The sequence below is a fragment of the Coptis chinensis genome, chromosome 3, assembly GCF_015680905.1.
Source record: "Coptis chinensis isolate HL-2020 chromosome 3, ASM1568090v1, whole genome shotgun sequence".
Lineage (NCBI taxonomy): Eukaryota > Viridiplantae > Streptophyta > Magnoliopsida > Ranunculales > Ranunculaceae > Coptis > Coptis chinensis.
In genome coordinates, this window is record NC_141458.1 from 52,925,962 (window position 1) to 52,936,830 (window position 10,869).

Sequence of the window (10,869 nt, forward strand, 5' to 3'; positions counted from 1 at the left end):
TACCTCAGTCACTTTTCCGTCTCATTCCGTCCAATTTCGCTAACAGATTTACTATTTAAATTGACTATTCTTTTCTTTTTCTTTTTTTTGAAGAATGTCTCATGACCATTTTCAGAAATCGCTATTTTGATAGCTTTGTTTGGTTTCAGAAATTGACTATTCAAATCACTAATTTGACAACTTTGTTTGGTTTCAGAAATTTCACCATTTTCAGATGTCTCATGATTCGATCCACAAGAGAGATGCAACTGGTGGAAAGAAGAAGAATTGGAGGAAGAAACGAAAGTATGAGCTCGGTCGCCAACCTGCTAACACTAAGCTCTCCAGCAACAAAACTGTGAGAAGAATTCGTGTCAGGGGAGGCAATGTTAAGTGGAGGGCTCTCAGATTGGACACTGGAAACTTCTCATGGGGCAGTGAGGCTGTCACTAGGAAGACCCGTCTTCTTGATCGATGTGGTTTACAATGCCTCCAACAATGAGCTTGTCAGGACTCAGACTTTGGTGAAGAGCTAGCTATCAATTTACCAATATCATTCAATTTGAAAACAAGAAAACAAACCCAGTAAAAATGAAAAGATGATTCCTTTGGAGCAACGATAGTAACAAAACAAGTCGTTTAAAGTTAATTACTAGTACTAATGCATAATTGTTCATTGCAGGTGAACAAGTCACTGACTCACTGGCTTAGTGATAAATCTGTTATTCTAGGATGAAGTCATCCTCCTGATTAAGTTCGATCTTTGGAATGTGGGATATAGTGGTCCAACTTCTCTATTTTTGCAGCGTTCATCCAGAAATGGACAATTATGAATTTCCAGTAGTTGAAGCTTGGGGAGATGCTTCAAATCCTCTAGCATGAAGTCAAGGAATTCACAATCACGAAAGACCATTGTTTGAATTGCAGTGAGTTAGTTGAAGCCTTGGGGAAGTGAAGGCTGTCTAGAATTAGAGATGGAGAAAGAGTGAAGATTTGGGTAGTCATTTTCGTTGTGATCGGGGGTACCAATTCCACTGATTATTGACTTTGAAAAAATACCAGTATCGTCCTTGAATTCCAAGTTTTCAAGGAACGGAGGAAGGCAAGGTTTCAACATTCTGCTTCAAAAAAAAAAAAAAAAAAAAAAGAAAAAAGAATAAAAGAAAAAAGAATAGTCCATTTGAATAGTAAATCCGTTAGCGAAATTGGACGGAAAAGCAACTGAGGTACTAAATTGAAACAAATTGAAAGTTCAAGGTACTAATAGGCAAGAAAAAAAGTACGGGTACCATTTAGGAAAAAAAAATGAAAGTACGTGGTACTAAATAGTCATAAACTCTTTCATCTTATATTTCTGGGCCATGTACCTAGACCATGAATTCCCCATGGTGATTAGTTGCCAAGCCAACTTCATAAAAATTGAAAGATTCAACTTCTTAAGCGATTTGATTCCAAGCCCACCTTTCGACTTCGGTTTGCATATTTTTGCTCATTTTAAAGTAATGCCCTTTCGAACTGTGTGGTTACCTGACCATATGAAGTTTCAAATAGCTTCTTCGCCATCTTTGATGGATTGTTGAGGCCACTTGTATATTCCCATGTTGTACATGGGGATGCTATTCAAGATAGATTGTGCTAGAACCACTCGACCTTAGAAAGAAGGAGTCGTCTAGCCTATCCACTTGCTCTCTTCTTGATCTTATCCACCAAAAGTTGGATGTTACATTGGGTGACTCTACCTTTAAATAGGGGAAATCCCAAATATTTTTCAGGCAGACTTCCTTCTTGCATATCAAACAAGGTCTTCACCTTTCATTTTTTGGTAACAGTCATGATCCCGAGAAAAAGCTTGCTTTTATCTTTATTAATCAGCTGACCAACTGCTAATTGATAAGATTCTAGAATATTCTTCAAGTGCCAAAGACCTTTTAGCAAATCATATCATATCATCCGCAAATAAAAAGTGAGATAGAGAAGGATAACTCCCATCGAAAGCCATAGGGGAGATTATGCCTGAGGTATGTAGCCTTATGATACTTCTGCTACGTGTATCCTCAACAAGGGAGAAAAGTATAGGGATAAAGGATCTCCTTGACGTAAACCCCTGCCTATTGATCAGTCCCAAAATAAGCATTTTTATCATCTTATAATGCTTCAATTATGTCAAATTATATAATCAATAATGTACAAAACTCATGATCTTATCACTTTTTCAGGATACAAGCCTATTATGGACCAAATACCTCAAATGACATGATCTAGAACCAAAAGGAGCCTAAAAGAGACCTTATGAGACAACTGAGAAAAAGTGCCAAAAAGTCAAAGTCAAAGTCAACGGTCAAAGTCAACTCAAGGGTCCAAAAACTCAAAAGCTCAGGAAACACTCCAAGGCTTCAAGGACCAAGGACTCAATCTTTTCCAAGATAAAGACTAAGCACAAAAGTCTCAAAATACCAAAGGATCAAATTCCCAAAGACTTGGGCTTGGGCCCAAAAGGCTTGACCTTATCCACTCAAAGAAGGCACAAGAAGCTTCTAGATTAGGTTACTTGTTGGATAAGAGTAGAGAAGGGCAAACGTGTACATCTTTACATATATATAAGTGTAGAGATTCCCATAAAATAAGGGAGCTAGTTAACTAATAGCTAGACTCTAGTAGGAGTAGGAGATAAGAATTAGTTAATTGTTTTTATTTACTTTTAATTCAATTGTTTTCCATTTTCATTACTTAAAGCTTGAAGCTTTGTTGAATCCTGTTGTTTTTCTTCCATTCAAGTTGTGTTATCTTGTTTTTAATAACAATAATTCTTCAAAACATCTTTTATATCATTCATTCACCTAACCAAAGTTGGTTATACTCATTTGAATCAATCAAATGAGTATAACTTGCTAACCAAGTTACTTTTTTCATATCAAGTTCTTCATATTTTTCATATCAAAACAATTATTATTTCTATGTTTTCATTATCAAAACAATAATAGTTAGTTCTCAACATCATTATACATAAAAAACCAACCCAAAAACAATAGAGGAATCAAGAAAAAAGTGGGGTTTTCTCCATCACCATTCTTCCCACTTAGATCTAAGATGAACAACTTCAAAACCCCAACTCACCATGATTCTAACTTGTCAAATGGTGCCACCATCATGGATATACTAATATGAGAAGAAGAGTGAATCAAAAGGAGAGTATCTCTATCTTTTTCTAAAATTTATCAACTTGTTTTTCTTAATTTTTTAGTTTCTTTCCTGTTGGATCTTACTGATCCGTTTTGTTTATAATTTCAGGTCTCCATTTGATTTAAGAACAACCTTGGGAAGCAACTAGAGGAAGCCGATCAAAAGTGGCTGGAGCACCACCCGCGACCACCAGTGCCCAACTTGCATCCGTCCAGCTTGACCTGTGACCCGCCCATCCACCTCGCTGGACCAGGACAAACCCTTGGCTCAGATTGAAAATTTTGTAGGGTATACTTCTCTACTTAACTCGTATTTGTCTAAATGTTAATGGTTTAAAACAAGATAGATTTCCAATATTTAGTGTTCTTCAAATTCAAAAAAATATAAAAAAAAAATAGAAATAAGAAAAATAAAATAAAAACAACTTAGTTTATTGCCATTATTAGATAAAGTTTAAGTTTTTTAGAAAATTTAATATTTTGCTTTTATCATTATTAATTATGATAATATCAACTTGCTTAAATATAAGGTTTAGGATAATATAAACTTAGGTTTAAATTAGGAAGTTTTTGTCTTTTGGTTGAAGTTTTTAAACTTACCGAGTGTTGGATATTTGATTAACTTGGGACATTCGAATGCGCGAGGTGAGTAGTGTAACAATATGCTCGTGCATTACGAATCAACTTGGAAATTACAAAATTCAATCTTTGACATTTCTTGTTAGATTTTCATAATCACATAGTTAATAGTTAATTCACGTTTAGTTAAGTTTTTTTAAACGTAGTTATTTTTTGCTTTACATTTATGTTAATTTAGCCCACGAAGACAAATTCTTAAAAGCTATTGGCTTTGCCACATTTTCAACCCAAAATATGGGTTTATGATAAAAGTAAAATGAATAGTCTACCTACGAAATGAACGATGAATTCACTCCGTAAGTAAACTAAAACTAAACTTTTACTAGATATTTATCAAAGCTTCTACTCTCGATGCGAATTGCACTAAGTGGAGTAGGAAGTTCGTTCCACTCCTAGTTCCCTAGCATGGATTGTCTTCTAAGTCTAAGAAATCAGTCCTAAGTCAATGAGAGCTTTACGAAATGTTATGCTAACAAGACGCGTTATTTTAAATAACTAGATATAATAAATAACAAGATAAAATATAAACTAAAGATAATCTAAGTTCGAAGCTACGGAAATACGATTGTTGACTCTAGATAAAGAAATAGGGAATTAAATCCACCTCGAATCCAACTTAATAACCTAGTATAGATTGTCGATCTCAATTCTTACGTTTTTCACGGCAAGAATTTCTAGTCTAATCCCTAGTGTTCATGGCATTCCTACCGGATACTAACTAGCATGTGAGGTCGTCCACCCATTCTCATGGCGAAACACGACCTTCTAGAGTGGAATAGATTCTACTACCAATTCTATACTAACCACTAAGTTTTCATTAAGGCTTCATCAACCCCTCTAATGGAGGTTTAGCCTTGAGTCATCAAACTAACATTTCCCATTGAATCTAAACTAAACATAATGTAAGAAATTGAGATTTACTTAATTAACAATAATGAATCTAATTTAATGGCTGGAATGGAATAAGAACAAGAATTTAAATTAGATCTAGAAAGGAAATGACAAGAACGAAATTGAATAATAACTATTTTATTTATCTAATCAATCAAGAACAATCATTCAAGAATTTAATCTAAAACAAGAATTGTAATGGAACTAAAACTTAATTAATTAATTAAAACTAGGTCTAGAATTCTATATATTAATTTAGGTCTAACTAGCTACCATTAACAAAGAATGAAGGTTTTGTTTTTATACATCCAGATCCAAAAATCGTGCATGGGCTTGGAGCCATGTTTTGGGCCAGAGAATCAGGCCCAAAACCCAATTCTTTCGGTCCAAAAAGGCCTCTTCAGCTGCAGTTTGCTTCAACAGACTTTTCGTCCACTTCTGCTCCTCTGATTGGGTCAAGGCTTGGACCATTGGAAAGCTCTTTCCGAGCTGGTCGTTTTGACATAAGGTAGGCCCAATTCTGAGATCTGAGTCTAAAGATATGGTCTTCGGAAGTTCTGCTGACTGTTGCTCCTTTATCTCGCTAAAGTGGCACATTTCTGCACATAATGGACTTTGAAGCCTGAAATGCATAAAAACACGTAATCAGTATTAACTCTTACTTATTATTCACATAATTGGTCTAACAGTATGATTATTAAGGGGTTAAAACTACAGTTTTGGGCTCTTATCAGTTTAGTTTAGAAATTCTGTAACCGAAATAACGTAAAAGTCAAAAGGTGGGTTTGATGTATCGAGACACCCAAAACTCGGTCAAACCCTACCACGTCACCTCCACCCCCAAGTACATGTACGCACACTTGGGAGGTAATTTCTTCATCTCCTCGCAACTCCCAGTCAGAGGATACTTGGTTGTTTACAAAAGCATGCTTGCATGACTCTATGTTAAGATCCAGTATTGTATTTACTTTACGCGCTTAAGGCTAAACCCGAGCCATAACATAACAACAAGTGGGAATAATCCCCACTTTAGTTAACAGATGTTGTGTGATTCAAATGCTACATTGACTAAACAAAAATTTTAAATCAACCACGCAGAGACAATCTAGTCACATCCACAGGACAAACACCATTACAAGATATGAGGCTTTTAGCAACGCTTCTAAGCATAGATAAAAATAGTCTAACCGTAGCAAAAGAGCTTTTGCTACGCTTTTTTTGGTGTTGCCAGGACGTTGCAGCTTGTGGCGAGACAAAAGATAATGGGCCATGCTACAAGCGTTGCCAATACTCAAACTTTTTTACAACACGAGAAAGCGTTGCCAAAGGCAAAAAAGCATAGCAAATGATATTTTTTGAGTTCTCATTTCTAAAATATATAAATATTTATATAAAAAAAAAAAAGCATTAGCAACAGTATAAGCGTAGTAGAAAGAGAACAATGGCCACATTTTCAAAGCGTTGCAAAAGGTATCACATTAGCAACGCTTGAAAGCATAGCAGAAAATTAGTTTAGTTTCATATTTAATCTAGCTTTGGCAACACATTGGGCATTGCAGAAGGTGGTTTGTAAAGATATTTGGAGCAAGCATTAACAATGCTACAAAACGTGGCAAAAAGAGAAAGTTGCTAATTATTCATTTTTCATTGGCCACGCTTTATAATGTAGCAGAAACTTGTACACTTTTGCCTTGTTTTAAAATTGATCTAACCCAATTTTTTTTTTGCTCCATGCTTTTCCTGTTTTTTGAATTTCTAAACATTTATATGAAACAAAACACTAAACCATCAAACAAACTCTAATCCAACAAAATATTTTTACAAGTTCAACAAAAAGAAGTTATACACTTAATTATCCAAAGTTAAATTATCCAAAGTTAAATACAAAAGTATCATCCAAAATACATCATCATATGATATTTATCCATCACTATCCAAAATGTTAAAGCCTAGCTATTGGACTGGCTCCCAAAAATTTCGACCAACTTGTTGCATTCGTTCATTGAAGGGAACCAAAATCCAAGCTCGATCACATTGTTAACAACTTAATACATTAGCCCATTTAAATTCTGCAATAGGAAAGGAGGTGGTGAGACTCAAATATAACTTGATATAAATAGCCATAAATGCACCCATATACAAGATAACCAAGTAAACTAGTCATTGACAAATTACATACACGATTTTTTTAATTAAAGTAAAACATTAGTATGATAGATGAATGCAAAATATATAAACACCTAGAATAATTTGAGCAAAATATCTACGGTCGTCGTCAAAGAAGTTGGTCCTGCTACATATGCCACTTGCAAGTAACACTTATATATCCATTCATTGTTATTTTTGACATATGATGTGCTGCTAACAAATTAAAGAGAACCTAAGCTTAAGCTTCAAGTTCAACCTACAAGGACTATACGTCCAAGACAATAATTTCTGACATGAGACACCTTAAACTTCTTAGGCAGACTCATTTTGTAATTTTCCTAGATATACCATGCTCATAGAAATAAATAAAAATGAAATATCATAAAATAAATAAATATCATGCTCAAGGGGTCTACTATTTCAGTTCACCCAACTAAGTAAAACATGTCCCATAAAATACAATACAATGGCGTGTCTTGTTTTAACTAAACATTCATGCAAACTAGTATCCTGTTTTGACCCCACACAAAGGCATAGGAAAATTGAAGGTGTATGACACATTAATTGTATATTAACACTCGTACGACACCACTTTTACTCGCGAGAAATACTACAATGGAATAACCAACATTTCAAATGAGAAATCTAAAACCATAAAATATACAGAAGGAATATTCATACCACACGAACATCGGCGAACTGCGACATGAGAAATTCTAGTTTTTCTTCAGAAGAAGATTTCCAGCTCTACAACACTTCAACCCTAAAGTTAGCATCATGTAAGTGAGAGGTGAGCTCCATAACACGTTGCTCCAACTCATGTGCCTATCTCTCAGCTGCCTTTGCTCTCCTCCTAAGCATGATGATCTCATTTTATAGTTTGTAATACAAACAACAATTATCTTACCGGCATTAGACACATTGGTTGATTGTGCAGCTGAGTTTGGCACCAATTGAGGTTGCCCACTTGTAGATCTCAAGGATCATCCACCTGGTCCCATGACTTAAAAAAAAACGTATGTTCAAATAAACTATCACAACACACATGTGTATATTATAAATTAAATGGCCACATCAACAAATGCTATAAGAACACCAAATTAGTAAGTGTGATAAGCTAAGTCGACATGCATACTTAATAAAAAAAAAATTAGGAGCCATTGTAGTATATGTTATTGGAATACCAATTCAGTTAATGTTATAGTTTTCTAAGTCAATATCCACACATGTACGATAGGCAAAGATTGTAATGTGGATCTTACCTCCATATCTAAAACATGACTTGACAACTAGACACTATGGCATCCAAGGAAAAAAGAAAAAACAACAAAAAAGTAAGGCATTTCTATGTAAGTTTGCATCACATGGACAATAGTTAAATCTAACACATTGTATCCTTCAAAACAGTAAAATAAGTGGTAACATCATATTCCAAGTTGAAATACAAACAAATTAGCACAAGGTTCCAAAATTAAATTCATGGCATAAAACAAAAGATTGAAAGGAAAATAAAAATAGTATCAAACATGATATACAATAGGTGAGGTTGTTTTTAGCGTGATCCTATGAAGCACGGATACTTCTATATGGGTGAAGTATCCGTGTCCGATACGTATCCGACACGGATACTCCCGGATACGCCTCGGATACGTGTTGGATACGCAATTTGGAGTATCTGATTTTTTAATTAATTTTTTTATTTTCCGATACGTGGGGGATACGCGGGGGATACGTGGCGGATACGCGGGAATAGTAATCTCACAAATTTTTTTTGGAACTTCAAAAAAAAAAAAGTGAAATAAAATCCAAGATAAGAAGAGATGCAAGAGAATAAAGATGAAGTGAATTAAGATGTAGAAAATGACTTAGTTGAAGTTTGACAACTTGATTGACAAATCCATTGTATTGTTTTGAACTTTTTTGTTGGCATTTGCTTGCAGTGTTATACACTTATACAAAGTTGCTGCTTAATGTGTTTGAATTGGTCATTTTATGAAGTAGAATTGCCATTTTAATTTGAATTTGGTGAAATATATATATATATATATATATATATAATATATATATATATATATAATTCAAACGTATCCATGACGTATCCGTATCCTATATTTTTGAAAAATGTCGTGTCCGCGTATCCGTGTCGTGTCGTATCCGTGTCGCGTATCCGTATCCGTGCTTCCTAGGCATGATCCAATGCTCAAAATCAGCCTTGCTAAGTTATGATGAGTACAAGAATGCAAAAAAGAAGTGTCCTTAAAAGCCATACCAAATCAACAAAAAGAGAAGAGGTCGGAAACCACCATACAAGTCATAGATATTTTCCAGTTCAAATGGTATACAACCGGACATATTGGTAATAACTATTTTTTAGAACATTTTGAATCATTTTAGAGCTATACTTTCCTTTCACAGCCGGAACAAGAAAATGGTTTATTTACTACTCTACAAAATTTGCTCCAAACTCTAATGGTTTCAATGAAGTGATCCTATTAAATGTGAGACACATTTTACCAATCAATGAGAGAAAATCAGGAAAAAAAATAATACAATTCATTGATATTGAGGACAAGCTTAAATGTCTGGAATTTTCAAGACAAAAAGGTAATAGGAGCACATTCTCACAGTAATTTAGAACTTTGTTTGCCTACCAAAAATCACTAAAGGCGGAAAATAATAATAATAAAAATCACTAATAAAGGAAAATAATAATAATAATTTTTTTTTTCCTCCTCGCTAATTAAAAAAAAATTAAATAAAACCTAACCAACTATCACAATTTTCATTATCAGTGTTAAAAGTGGGGGGGGGGAGGGATACCAGTGCTAAAGCCTGGTACCTAAACTTAAACACAATGAACATACCCAACTTAACCTGATTTTTTCTTCCTCTCGCTAATTAAAAAAAATTAAACTAAAACCTAACCAACTATTCTTTTTTTGTTCTTCCCCTTGCACAACTTCTTCATTATCACCAGTGTTAAACAAAATATTCTTTTTGTTCTTCCCCTTACCCAAATGAAGCCAACTGCTCATTCTAAGTAAACAATACCAATAAAAGCACTAACATTGGACACATTAAACAAAAAATTCAATCAACTCACATCCTGAAAATTATCATCATATCAAACAACCCAGCTGTTCATTATTCTACCTCAAAGGTTTAACAATCTCATCAGAAATTTCAATAATAATAAAAACAAATGCATTGAATGGATAAATGAACCACCTTGAAAGATTTTGAAAATTACCTGAGTTGAAAACTTCAAGCGTTAGTCGTTTGAATAACCTGAAAGCTCAATCATATGAAAATAAGAAAAATCCAAAACCCAAAAAATATAAAAGAGTGAAGAGTTGGAATTCTGAAAAGAAAGAGATGAGTAGAGATTTATGGATTTCATTACCTGGTGGTGCCATGGTGGAGACCTGGATGTAGTGGTGGAGATGAGTGCAGATCCAGTGGTGGAGGAATATCGATGCGGTGGTCGAGAACGAAGAGTGAGGAGTTAGAGCTATAGAAAATGAAAGAGTGAAACGTGGGTTTCTGTATTCTTTTTCTTTGTTTTTCTCTGTTTCTTTAATTTTTTGAAATTTTGGGAGTGAAATGTTGAGCGCCAATACTGAAATTTTCAACGCTAAATAACCAAAACGAGGCACGACAAATAGATGTTGATTGTAAATAGCATCCGCAACAGTTTAAAGGGTGCCAGCTGTTTTTTCCCAATTTGGCAGATAACATCGGCAACACATACCTAAAGCGTGGGTAGAGATAGTCCCTTAAAAAAAAACATCTTCCAAATATTTGGAGTATTAACAACGCTTGAAAGCGAGGTAGAAACAATAAATCACTTGCTACACTTAAAAGTGTAGCAGATGTTGTATCAATGAAATTAAAAAATAAAATTTTCTTTTATGAAAATGCAAAATATAATTTGCCAACCCTCAACCCGTTGCCAATAGCACCAAACATTTGATTCTACAAAGTTAGATTAGCTACGCTACTAAGTGTAGCAAGTGCTACAATTTGCTATATT

General features: G+C 34.3%; 1 long non-coding RNA gene across 2 annotated transcripts; it reads right to left on the reverse strand.

Moving 5' to 3' along the window:
• Nucleotides 1–5,172: 5,172 nt before the first annotated feature.
• Nucleotides 5,173–10,538, reverse strand: LOC147509992 (uncharacterized). Of its 2 annotated transcripts, none has more exons than XR_015216695.1 (4): nucleotides 10,240–10,538; nucleotides 10,087–10,124; nucleotides 7,518–7,839; nucleotides 5,173–5,310 (listed from the first exon to the last, which is right to left on the reverse strand). It is a non-coding gene; the product is annotated as an uncharacterized LOC147509992 (long non-coding RNA). The 2 variants fall into 2 exon arrangements; XR_015216694.1 differs by lacking the exon at nucleotides 5,173–5,310 and adding an exon at nucleotides 6,475–6,757 and having other exon boundaries at nucleotides 10,240–10,536.
• Nucleotides 10,539–10,869: the final 331 nt, after the last annotated feature.